Raw genomic sequence first — 12,452 nt, 5'->3', positions numbered from 1 at the left:
GTCTCACTCTGTCTCCTAAGCTGGAGTACAGTGGCATGATCGTAGCTCACTGCAGTCTCAAACTTCTGGGCTCAGGCAATCCTCCTGCCTCAGCCTCCTGAGTACCAAGTAGCTGGAACTACAGGCACGAGCCACTATGACTGGCTAATTTTTTAATTTTTTGTGGAGATGGGGGTCTTGCTATGATGCCCAGGATCATCTCAAACTCCTGGCCTCAAGCAATCCTCCTGCCTCGGCCTCCCAAGTTGCTGGGATTACAGGTGTGATCCTACTGCTTCTTTTGGTTACTACTTTTCTTCCCTTCCCTGCTGCCATTCTCTGGTGACCATCCATTGTCCCTATTTTTCTCTACCAATTTCTTTCCCTATTCAATCTGGCTTCCATCTCCAATGTTTACTGAACTGACAACCTGAGCAATCATCATGACATTCTTCTAGTTAAATCCTTATGAATAGTTAAAGCAGTAGCACTAAAGCTCTTTTCTTGACGTTTTCTCTTCCCTTGCCACTGAACCATCCTAATTTCCCCACATCTCATCACTTTTTTCCAAACTATGGACAATTATCAAGGCTTATTACTTTGGGCTCTGGTCTTCACATTCTGCACTCAAAACCTCTGGAGAGAACCCCTTGCAGGGAAGCTGGCCCTCCGCTGCGTTACTGGTGCCCACGTCTACAGCTCCATTCCCAGCTCACCCCAGCTTCGGGTTCTATGTGGTTACTCCACTTGTGTATCCCCATTGTCACACCCCATTGTCACATTGTTTCTAGTTCTCCATATCTAACATGAAATTCAACTCCAAACCGTCTCTTCAAACTTCCTAATTTTTGGTTAATGTCACCAATATTCTCCAAAACTCAAAACCAGCTTGCACCCTCGATCTGGTCAGGGTACTGTGATTACAGTCCTCGCCACACTTGCACCATGGCCACTCCTTGCTGACGACTGCATGTCGCCTAGTGGAAAGCCTCTCAGGAGTTCTGTCTCCTCACAGCCTGCTCGTCTTCAGGGAAAGGGCAGGTTCTGCTTCCTTCGTGACGTCTTTTCCAATTACTCCAATTCACAATGATTCTTTTCCTCTCAGAATCCTTTCGGAATTTAGACTCTGTAGTGCCAGCGGCACCCAATACATCGTTCTTTTCATTTCTCCTGCCGACTCTCTTACTCAGCTGTCCTCTGCCGAGCTCCCGCGTCATCCTGCACACCCAGCTCCAGTGTGTCTCGCTATCTGAAGTCTCGCTGGCTCTCACAGCCCGGGGCGACTCTTCTTCCTGGGCTGCCAAAGCACCCTTTCCCATCGCTGATGGGGTTTCCATCCCCTTATGTTGTAGTGACATATAATTCTGTGTCCAGCTCTTCCACCAGAATGTTAGCTGAGTTCCTATGAATGTCTTACATACTATGTCTTACACCATAAAGCACTAAAGATGTGTTACTGGCATGCAACATTGTCATATACACTAATATTCCACACATCCGTCTTATCTTCCACACCAGACTACACTCTCCTCTTGGACAGGGTTGAGTTTCATTTCTTTCATATCCCATAGTGACTAATAATACAAAACAGAGAAAGGACTTGGTGAATACTTGTTGAAAGCATACTTAGAATAAGGCCTTGTGAAGACAATATGCACATTTGTAAGAATAATCTATAAACCTGGCAACTATACTTTCTGGGGAATATAAATCTTATCAAGATGTCTCAAGACACTGCACCCTGCTAATTTAGGGCTGGCATAACACATCTCTGTACTTAGCAGTGGTCCTGTCACTTAAGAGTGTTAATAGGATGCCAAAACTGGGAGCTTTCAGCTATGAACTCTACCCATCTAAAATCAGAACAAATCAAAGAACAAATCAGCGTCCTTGATAAGTGGCAATAACCTGCACGGAGGGAGGGGTGTGGGGTGGCTAGCTGCCAAGAGTCTGGTGCTGCAGAAAAGTCTGGCCACACAGTACATACTACACCATTGCAGATAAGCCTTCAGTCAAACACTCCTCACGTGGGAAGGGATATTTAATTTCATCTAGTGGTCCAAGACCTGCCCCTTGCACTTGGCAACACATATGTTAGTCCTAGCTATAATCTTGCCTACTGAAAAGCAGCTAAGATTTCATTTCTTACCAGTCAGTAAATACCATTAAATTAAAAGGTGACCAGGACAACAATGCCTTCTAGATGACTGGCTGGGTGTGGTGGTTCATGCCTGTAATCCTGGCACTCCCTGGCAGGAGGATCACTTGGGGCCAGGAGTTCGAGACCAGCCTAAACAAGAGCAAGACCTTGTCTCTACAAAAAATAGAAAAATTAGCTGGGCTTGGTGGTGCATGCCTGTAGTCCCAGCTACTCAGGCAGGAGGATCATTTGAGCCTAGGAGTCTGATGTTGCAGTGAGCTATGGTCACACCACTGTACTCTAGCCTGGCTGAGAGAGTGAGACCCTGTCTCAAAAAAAAAAGATGAGATGACTCCTTTTCTGACAGTCACTCTCTCCAAGTGGTGGAGCTCCTCTAGCCAGCCATACCGAAAGACTTGTTCACTAATAATTCTAGGCAGCAGGAAAGGCCTCCACCCCATCTGGGACAAGTGTTTGGGTAGTCAGAACCATTTGGAAGAAGAGGCAGATCCTGCTTAGCAAACATTTATTGCAGCACAGGCCAAGCTGTGCGACAGGCCATATGTCCCTCAACTCTAAGTCCCGGATCCCCAGGAGGAAGCCAGATGCATACCAGTACTCAGAGTTGGGCAACCTCCCCCACTGGCAGAAGGCAGGTATCAGTCCACTGGTCTGAGCCGTAGGGACGATGTACAGTGTGCGTACAGATGGGAAAGCTGAGGCAAGAGGACAGCTGCCAGGCCAGCCTCTCCTGACACAGTCAGCAGCTCCATGTACCTGGCATAGCAAAGAGGGAGCTGCTAGCCTGGTCCTGCAGAGGGCTTCTGCCCATCCGATGGCCACTGGTGGGCACCCAACTTTCCCCATCCCTAGGGAAAAAAAGGGGGTCTCTGAGTTGATGGCTGAACAGAACGTGACAAAGGGCATAGGGAGGAAGGAGGCTATAGCAGGCCTGAGCAGAACTTTTTAAAACAAACAGTTCAGACAGTACACAACCACCCAAACATAAGATAAAGACTCAAAAAAAAAAGGCCCCTAGAACATTGGAGAAATGGGAATCCAGAGAATGTGAAAAGACACACGGGAAAGAAAGGCCTCCCAAAACAGAGCCCTGTGCTACATACGACGTCTTACTAAAACCTGATAAATTTAAGCAGCAAAAGTTAAGAGGCGAAGAAGATTACCTTAAGATCCACTATCTTTTCATAATTATTTTTACATCTTACTTGAATTGAGAGATTTACTTCATTTGGATGAATGAACTATGGAGTTTCTAGGCCATGTTTTTAAGTCACATATCTACACAATAACACTTCAGGCACACTCTTGTTCAAAGAAGAAATGAAATACCATCTAAAGAAACACCTTTGACAAGTGTTTAGCATTGATCATGACAATAGTGAAACCAATTATAATCAGTAAAAAATTAAGTACCTTGCAATTGTCTCAGATGCTTCCCTACTACATGGAATCTGTTAGTTACTAGTTTAAAAATGTTGTAATTAAGTTATAGTTGATTAATGTAAAAAAGCTTAGAAAACACTGAAAGGCATTAAGAAAACAAGCCATTCATTTGTAATTCCATTACTCAAAGATAATCATAATTTGGCATATGCTTTTCTAATATCTTTTCATACTTTATAAATATGGCATTATCCTCATTGTACTATTTTGCATCCTGCTTTTTTTGCTGATTATATAAGAAGTACTGACATCAGTAAATATTCTTCTACAAATGTTTTTAGTGCCTGTGCAGTATTTTATCTGGATGACCTGATCAATCCCCAGTTGTTGACTCTTTTGGTTGTTTTCAATGTTTGATATTATTAATAATGTTGCATTAATAAAAATCCTTATACAAGTATTTTTATATACACCTTTGATTTTCTAACTATTCCTAGAATAGCAATTTTTGGTCTAAGGATATGTATCCTTTTAAGGCTTTTGATATATATATAGTCGAAACTACTAGGCAGATTTGAAGCCACGCTTCTTGCTCAGTTATTTTGAACATATCACACAAGTGGTATGTATCTCCTATATATAGGAAATAGTTATGGGAAAAAAAAATCATTTTGCATAGAGTCAAAACATTTTAGACAGGCCAAGTTCTTATTTACTTGAGTCAAACGAAGCATCCAGAGCTTAAAATACTGATGTTATGCTAAATAGTTGGATAACAACATCTGGTCAGTTTAGCAAAATTGGTAGGGCCTGGTGCTAGTGAAAACAAGATCTGGGCTTAGGCTAATATTGGTCAGTCAACTCTACACAGAGGAAAAACCATCCTTGGCCACAGGATGCCTCACCAACCTTGGCCAACTGTCACACAAATTTGTGCTCTTAGCCAAAGGGAAGATTGGGTGATGGAATGTGAATTACTCAGCATAATCCACCCTAAGTCCTGGGTAAGCAACCCAAAGCACATGGCCAAATGATAGGTGTGTCATCTTTCTATAATAAACAGGACATCCAGCTAGAAAATACAGCTGGTCAACTTATGATAAAATCAAAGGCCCAACAATCCTCAATGATTTTATCATAGTTTATCTGTGATTCCTACCAGAAGCAGTTAACAAATCACTGTGTGAAAGGTGTGCTGTGCCAGCCAGGTCTGATCTAGAACTCAGCTACCAGAACAGAGTGTGCCAGCATTTCAGCAGGGACCCCTTTAAACTTCAAGCCCTCTTGACATTAAGTAAGAGGCATGGATTTTTCAAAAAGGTCAGATGCCATTTTTCATCAACAGTTGAAAATTAAATTAGCTTATTATAATAGTAATGATTGCTTCAGCTGGTCAAGAGAAGGAGACTGAAAGGACTAGGAAGAGGTGGTGAGGTAGGTGGTCAGCTAAGTTTCCTGGGCTGCCAGGGAAGCAGCTGCTTTGGAGGGTCCTACCCTGACTCAAGGGTCTGGTTTGGTGCAAACTGCTTTGGCCTGCTTGAAGCAGTCTAACCCTGTCTGTCCCATGCATTGGAAGCTCCAAGTAAAGGCATTTGCTTCTTTTGAACCAAAATGCATTTACTGAACAATTTACTATTTGATCTTCATTCAATACAAAAGCATACCTGCTTCTTATAACAAGTCAAATATGAAAGCATATAAAGTCAAAGTTCCTCTTTGAGTCTCCTTTTCCCTCCCCCACAGCCAAATCCCACCTCCCGGAGGCAAACACTATTGTGTTTATCTTTTCAATCTTTAGATGTCTATACATGTTATTTTTCTTCCCTAATGAAATTTATCTAGGAATTTAAATTCACTTGTGTCGTCCCACCTGAACGGCTTGTCCTGGCTCTTTAACTGCTCGGTGGTCTCTGCCTTGAGCCTGTCTGTAACTGCCCCCATCCAAATGACCTTCCTTCCCTCTGAGATTTTCCTTCTAACACGAATAGCTCCTCCCCGCTGCCCTGTGGATCTCAAGGGTACAGAAGCTGATCTGAGCAAAGTCACCAGAACTACACCTCTAATGGCAGAGGAGTGAATGAAGGCCATGTAGCTCTACTCACAAGCAAGAGCATGGCAGCTTTTCTATTTCAAGTTAAGATCGCTCCCCAGACTGGCCTCCCCCATAACACACCCAAACACACCAAGTCTGTGCTCTCCTAGAGCTCCTGCCCTGCCAGTCTTTCAGATAACCAGGTCAGCTGAATCCACAGAGAAAAAGGAGCATTTCATATACTCCGATTTTGGCAGTTGAAATAATACCTCTGCCAGGTCCTCACAGGACAAATCTCTCTGTGCATGTCAAACATACCAAAAGGGCTGCCAAGAGATGGGGGCTACTGAATTCAGGGTCTAAGATGGACTTAAGTCACGATAAAATTTTGAAAGCATTATTTGTTATTTCATGTTAGTAAGTATAACGATTGCTATCTCTTATTAAGCAAGTACTCTACACACTTTCTTTCATTTAATCCTCACAACAACCCTATAAAACAAATAGCTATTATTCCAGGCTTACACATGAGGAAATTGGCACTCAAAGGTTATATAATTTGTCCAAGGCCACACAGCCAGGAAGTGGCAGGACTGGGATTTAAACTCAGGTCTGTCTCTTACCAGAGGTCAGACTGCCTCATTTTCCCCAGGATAGGGCTTAGAAGATCCTATGGTGCCAGGAACTACAAAAAGTTACATTCTGAGAGCTGGGAGATAACCCAGCAGCTGTCCAATGTGTGTGCTCCTCCTCTCAGCCCCCTTTCTGCCTCTCCACCTTGCTTTCTGGAATGTGGCAGCCTCACAGATAAGAAGAGGAGACGACTTTAAATACCCAGTTTTGGATTTGCTGTTAGTTGATGCAAGTTGAAAAAAGAAAAACCTTCCTGAAGTCAAAATGTGTGAGGAAAATTATTATTTTTAAGGTGGCAAGAATAAATATTTAATTAGACAGTTTCACGCTAAATTTTGCAGGGCTTTGCAACATCTCAGATGATAAAACAAGCCCTTGTTTACAGGGCTAATTACACACTATAAGTCACTTTTATTAAAACCCCTTGGATCATTAAATATGAGGGATGAAACAATGTGGTGTTGTAGAGTAAATCTAGTCTGGCAATCTGGAAATCTAATCCTGACTCAGCCACTAATAACCACCAACATTCATTTGCACGGTGTACACAGTTTACAAAGTGTTTTTTACATACTTTCTACATCAGTTGGGTGACCTTGGGCAAGTCACTTAACTCTTGGTGTCTCATGTCAAAATCTAGAAATGAGGACATTAAACTATATCATCTAGTGTCCTCTCCAGTTCTCATATCCTCAAGGAGGAGGACACATGGCCTTAGGATCTTTACAAATGTGTCTGTAAGCAAATCAGGGCAGATGCACTCTGGTTTATAAAAATTTTATTTTCTGTTCAGCTTCTGAAAAATGTTACTTGGCCAAATTCAGGGATAGCTCATAAGATGTTTGCTGCCAGCTAGTTGGCTCAGTTTCTGGAAAGTACCGTATTAAGATCAATCATTTTACAAACACAACCTCATAAAGTGGGCTGGTTTGGAGGAAGGACTTGAAGAAACCCATCTTCACAATGCCTGCACTCTCAGGATGGTAGGTCAGGAACAGCATCACCACACAGGAATATTATAAATACCATGTTTTCTCAATTCTAAAACACACAAACCCCTGCTTCACGTCTTGCCACTTCACTTCCTGACTGTTTCTAACATTAGGATGCACCCAGGAATCAACACATATATTTTGATCTGGTAGTGTTAAATTATTTTACCTAAAAGCTGTGGGTAAATTGCTGGGGTATCTTAGGAGTAACAAAACACAGTCCTACAAAACTACAACATCCATTACATAGATTTAGGTCTAACTTGGTTCAAATCATGTCCCTCCCCCTGATCTTTACGATGACATTGAGTTGGATAGGCAACGTATAAGACGGGTATTAGTCCTGTTTCCTAATAGTAGCAGTTTAAAAGGCATTCCATCATTATCTCATAAAACAGTGGTATGGATTTCAAAGGCAAATTAATCCATATAAAAACCACTCTAGTGCTCTGAAAATGTACTACCCCACAGCAAACTGGAAAGGAACATTTTACTCACACTCTCCTGATCTATCTAGCCTTGACACATTTTCTTGCTTCTTAATTCACAACCCTCCACCCCAGTAATATTGCTGATTCCCAAAATACACTCAGTCCAGGAGGAGCAGCTCTCCAGCACAGCTGTCTGCTCCTGCCCTGCTGGGGTATTTCAGTGAGCTATGTGACACAGAGAGGACCACACAGAAGGAATGTAACTCTCAGGCCCCACAGTTCCCCTTGCACCACAGGCAGGTGCATCCCGCCAAACCCCAGACTGGCATTCGAAACACAAGAAACTGCACTGCTGGATGGGGGCTGTAGTTTTCCTGAACTTCATCTCTATGTTTAAAACTAGGGCGACAGCCGTCTTTGCTACTGTAAGCTAATCTGATGGGCATGGGGGCGGGGAGTGGCTCTGAGGCGGCTGCCAATAGGCCATGATTGAGCAAAGTTAAGGGGTGAAATAGTCATTTCTCACTGTTTGCAACCCCTGAAACTCCAAATGAATGGCTCCTTCTCCATGATTTTTAGAAGTGGACCATCCACTCATTTTGCAGCGTAGAGTAAAAAAACTCGAAGCCTCTTATACAGTAGAATTGGCTTATATTTACACATATTTTCTAAAAGTACACTAAAATCTGGAAACCAAAAAAAAAAAAAAATAGAATCAAAGGAAGTTGGCAAGAGGTTCACACACGGTAGTTAGGAGCCCTCGAGTTGAGGCATGTTTATTACATGTTTATTAAGAGCTGCTGTCTGTGAGCACTAACTCTGACTTCAGCTCAGTTTCTGGTGGAAAAAGAAAACTGTTTGGGACCATCCTCTACTCCAAGGTCAGGGATTGAAAGATGGGCAAGTGGATGGGTAGCAAACACAATCCAGGGAATTGTCCAAACATACTAGAACCCCTATCAGGTGACAGCCCCCACAAAGACACACAGCTGCGGCAGGCAGGGTGTCCTGGCCTCACACCTACACCATGGAGAAATCTCAATTTTTCTCCTTCCTCTCCTCTTGGAACATGTCATGTTAAAACTCACTATTACCCAGTTAGTTACCTCATGGAATTTACAAGAATACTAGAACAAGTCCTGCCATAACCTCTCAATATACAGTGAGCACTTCCTATGGATATCAGGCCTGTTTCCAAACCTCATATTATACCAAGCTTGTACTGCGATTTTAAAAAAATGCATTTAAAGAGTACTACAAAATGCTTATTCACAACACCACACCGGAAGCCCAGGAACTTGAGCTCCCCAAACGCAACCTTTTCTCCCGTCCGTCCACTCCCTCTACACCCCCTCCGCAGCACCAGCGAGGGCAGTAGTAGCTCAGCCCACCGGAAGGCCACCGTGCACTGGTGGCGGGTCTTCATTAAACAGTAGCTGATCGTGATGGGGCTGAACCCTTCTTAGCAAAATCTATTCTGAAAGCCCCGTAAGCTCTCAGCAGCCAGTTAGAACTGTCCAGACCTGCTCCCCCATACCAGCCGGGCAGGAGCGTGTAGGTAAGAAACCTGAGGCCCCAAGGTCTGGACCAGCAGAATGTTCCCCCTCCCCCAAGTCTCCCCTCGCTCTCTCCCTTGTCACTCTTGCTGGCACATCACCGGGGAAAACCAGAGAGGCCGAGAGATGTCAGGCCCGGGAGGAGTAAGAAGGGAGAAGGGACAAGGACGGGCGGGGGGTAGTTTGGGGGAAAATATCGGTCCAGGGCAGAGGTGCGGCAGCGCCACATCTAGTGGGAGGACCCCCAAGGTGGATCCGGAGGGAGGGAGGGAAGGGAGGGGGAGTGGCTGGGGAGGCCTGGCCGCTGAGGCCGCAGGGAGCCCCGCGAGAGGGATGGAGGGGAGTTGGCCGGCGGGGGGAGACGCGGCTTCGGAGAGGGGATACCGGGGCGGAGGCGGGGGCGGGGGGAGCCCAGTTCCCCTCCCCCAGCCCGGGCCCGAGCCTCCAGCTGACTCAGCCCCACGACGTCCGTCGCTTCGGCCCGGACTCACAGTGCGCGAGGCGGCTCCGGCGGAGGCGGCGGGGGAGGGGACAGGCGGCGGGGGCGCTGCGGCTGCGGCTGCGGCTCCGGCCGGCGGCTCCCGGACGGAGGGTCCTAGCAGAGGCCGCCGCGGTCTCCGGCTTCAACGCACAGAGACTGCGGGGGAAGAGAGCACTGCGCAGGCGCGTTGCGGCCACCGCTGTCAGTCCGAGCGGGGCGGGGCCACGGCACCCGCCGTCTCCACGGCAACTGGGCGGCGAGCGGAGGACAGCCCCTACCTCCACCTTGTCTTAGCAACTGAGGCGGGAGGTGGGGGCGACGAGAACAGTCTCTCTAGTTGCCATAGAAACGAGGAGAAGAAACGGCCTGATAAATGTGCGGCGGTACCGAGGGAACGCTCTTACCTTGTCACCATAGCAACTGGGAACAGCCCCTTCCTTTTTCCTTAGCAACAGGGTAACAATTCCTCCACCCTGTCTAATCGCAGCAGGAACAACCGTTTACCTCTGAGTCCATAGTAGCTGATGACGAATTTTTATTCTTTTATGGCTACAGCAAAGGAAAAAGTGAAGACTTTTTTCTTCTCTTTCAGCGACATGGGAAGAGCTAAGGCTGGGTTTTATCTCCTCTCTCAGTGTGTGGCTTCCAATCACAGCCTGCTTCTCTAATCTCGCAATTCAATTTTCTCTACCTGTGTCAAACATTCCCTTTCGTCTCCTACCAGAAAGTCTACACCTTTACTCTTAAATCGAGCTAACAAAATCGTTGATGCACACAGATCACTTGAATTTTTAATCCACCTTATGTCTGTCTCCCAGTGCATTTATAAACAACTCTTCTTTCTTCATCTTGTCCACTACCCGGTTTAGATTTACTTCCTCATAACTAGCTCTCGCTTCGACATGTCCATTCGTGTTCCCAAATTCCCCATTCCAGGTGTGCTTTTGTGGATCTCCTGCATTCTTCTAGATCCCTCCTCTTCCTCTGCATGCTTGTCCTGGTCCTCCACCCTCTGTCCCGGGCTTCAGTGTGCTCATTCTCACTATGATTTCATAGTGCCAAGAAGGAGAACTTTGGTTTCTGGCTCTCCCTCCCTCAGCCCTGACTCCTGTGGATGAGTTTCAGTCACCTCTGTACCCACCTTGTACATACCTCCTTTGCTACACACATCTTGCAGAATTTTGTTTGTTTGTTTGTTTACACATCTGTCTCCCCAGTCAGACTGTGTCCCCCTGGTGGAATTCTGTCCTATTCATCACCTCCCTCAACATCTTGCACAGACCGTGACACGCAGTCTAATAAATGTTTATGGAATTGAATCAAGTGGAAACAAAGATTTTCTTTCTTCTTCATGTTCTCTGGCCTAACCACCTTAGAGTCTCAGTCAACATTTTCCTTATTATCTTTACACGTATTTTGTCTCTAAGGACTATTCTACTGTTATAACTCTCTCACCCCTTGGTGCTCCATCTTAATGCCAAAACTCTGGTCACCTATTAATTAAGATTCTGGCATTCTCTATTGCCTGAATCCTCACCTCTAGCCATTCTCCCTTCTACACTATCCCAGATGTTTCTACCGAGGTAAGTTTCCTCATGGGTACCAATGTCTCCCATGACTCCTGCCCCCTCCACTATCAGTGTAAGCCCTTCATACCTCCTTCATTCTCCTCCAAATCTCCCTGTCTACCTCCCACAGATCCCACCCCAGGACTATTGGTGTCAAAGCACCCCGACCGAACCCATTTTCTCAGGGAAAAAGGAGAAGAAAGAATTTTACAAATAGAGTAAGAAAAGTGAGGGACACAGCACATACTCTCTCCTCCCATTTAAAGCATTTCTCAGAAAAGAAATGGTTCCTTGTAGACAATAATTCCCAAAACAAATCAAGTGGTTAGGAGAGTAAAAACCCAGGCTAGACTTTTTCCTAGCCACAGAGTTGGAACACTGAAGCTATTCCTAACTGCATCTATAGGGTATCTGGGTGCTACAAGGACAATGGGGAAATCTTAGACTCAGTTTATCCTGCTTCCCCATTCTGAAGTTTTAGCTCAGCTCTGTTGTTGCAGGTGAAGACTCGGGTGGTGTAGACTGCCCTGCATAATCCTGAGAAGAGACTATGATCTTTGCAACCCACCCCTTTATCACACACGAGGTAGAAGACCATTCCACAAAGAGTTCCTGCATATCCTTCACCCAGATTCTCCGCATCGTAACATTTCACCATGTGGCAGTTATCTTTTGCTACCAAACTTAATCACTCCAACTTAGTGGTTTAAAACAATAAACATTTTGTTATCTCCATTTCTGTGGGATGGGAATTCAGGAAGAGCTCAGGTGGATGGGTCTAGCTCAGGGTGTGATTGCCGTCAGATGGTGGCTGGAACTTACACAGCTGGGGGCTGGCTGGACAACTCTCTCTTCATGTTGTCTCAGACCTAGTTTGGACTTTCTTACCACATGGTGGCTTCAGAGCAGTTGGACTGTTTACGTGGTAGTTGAAGGTTTCAAGGATGAGTATCCTAGTAAACAAGATGAAAGCTGCCTCTCATTTCAGAGTCACTTCCACTGTGTCTTATTGATTGAAAGAAATCTCAAAAGCCTACCCAATGTCAAGGAGAGGGAACATAGATCCCATCTCTCAATGAGAGGAATTTTAAAATCATATAATAAGAGTATGTAAGTGGGAAATGTTGAAGCCATCTTTGGAAAATATACTCTGCCATATTCTTCCCTCTAACCACAATTCGTATTCTACTCAATGCAAAATACATCCAACCCATCTGCCAAGACCCCCAAGTCTCA

This window comes from Propithecus coquereli, unplaced genomic scaffold (assembly GCF_000956105.1).
Source record: "Propithecus coquereli isolate 6110/MARCELLA unplaced genomic scaffold, Pcoq_1.0 Scaffold39, whole genome shotgun sequence".
In the NCBI taxonomy this organism is placed as follows: domain Eukaryota; kingdom Metazoa; phylum Chordata; class Mammalia; order Primates; family Indriidae; genus Propithecus; species Propithecus coquereli.
This window is presented reverse-complemented; position numbering follows the sequence as displayed.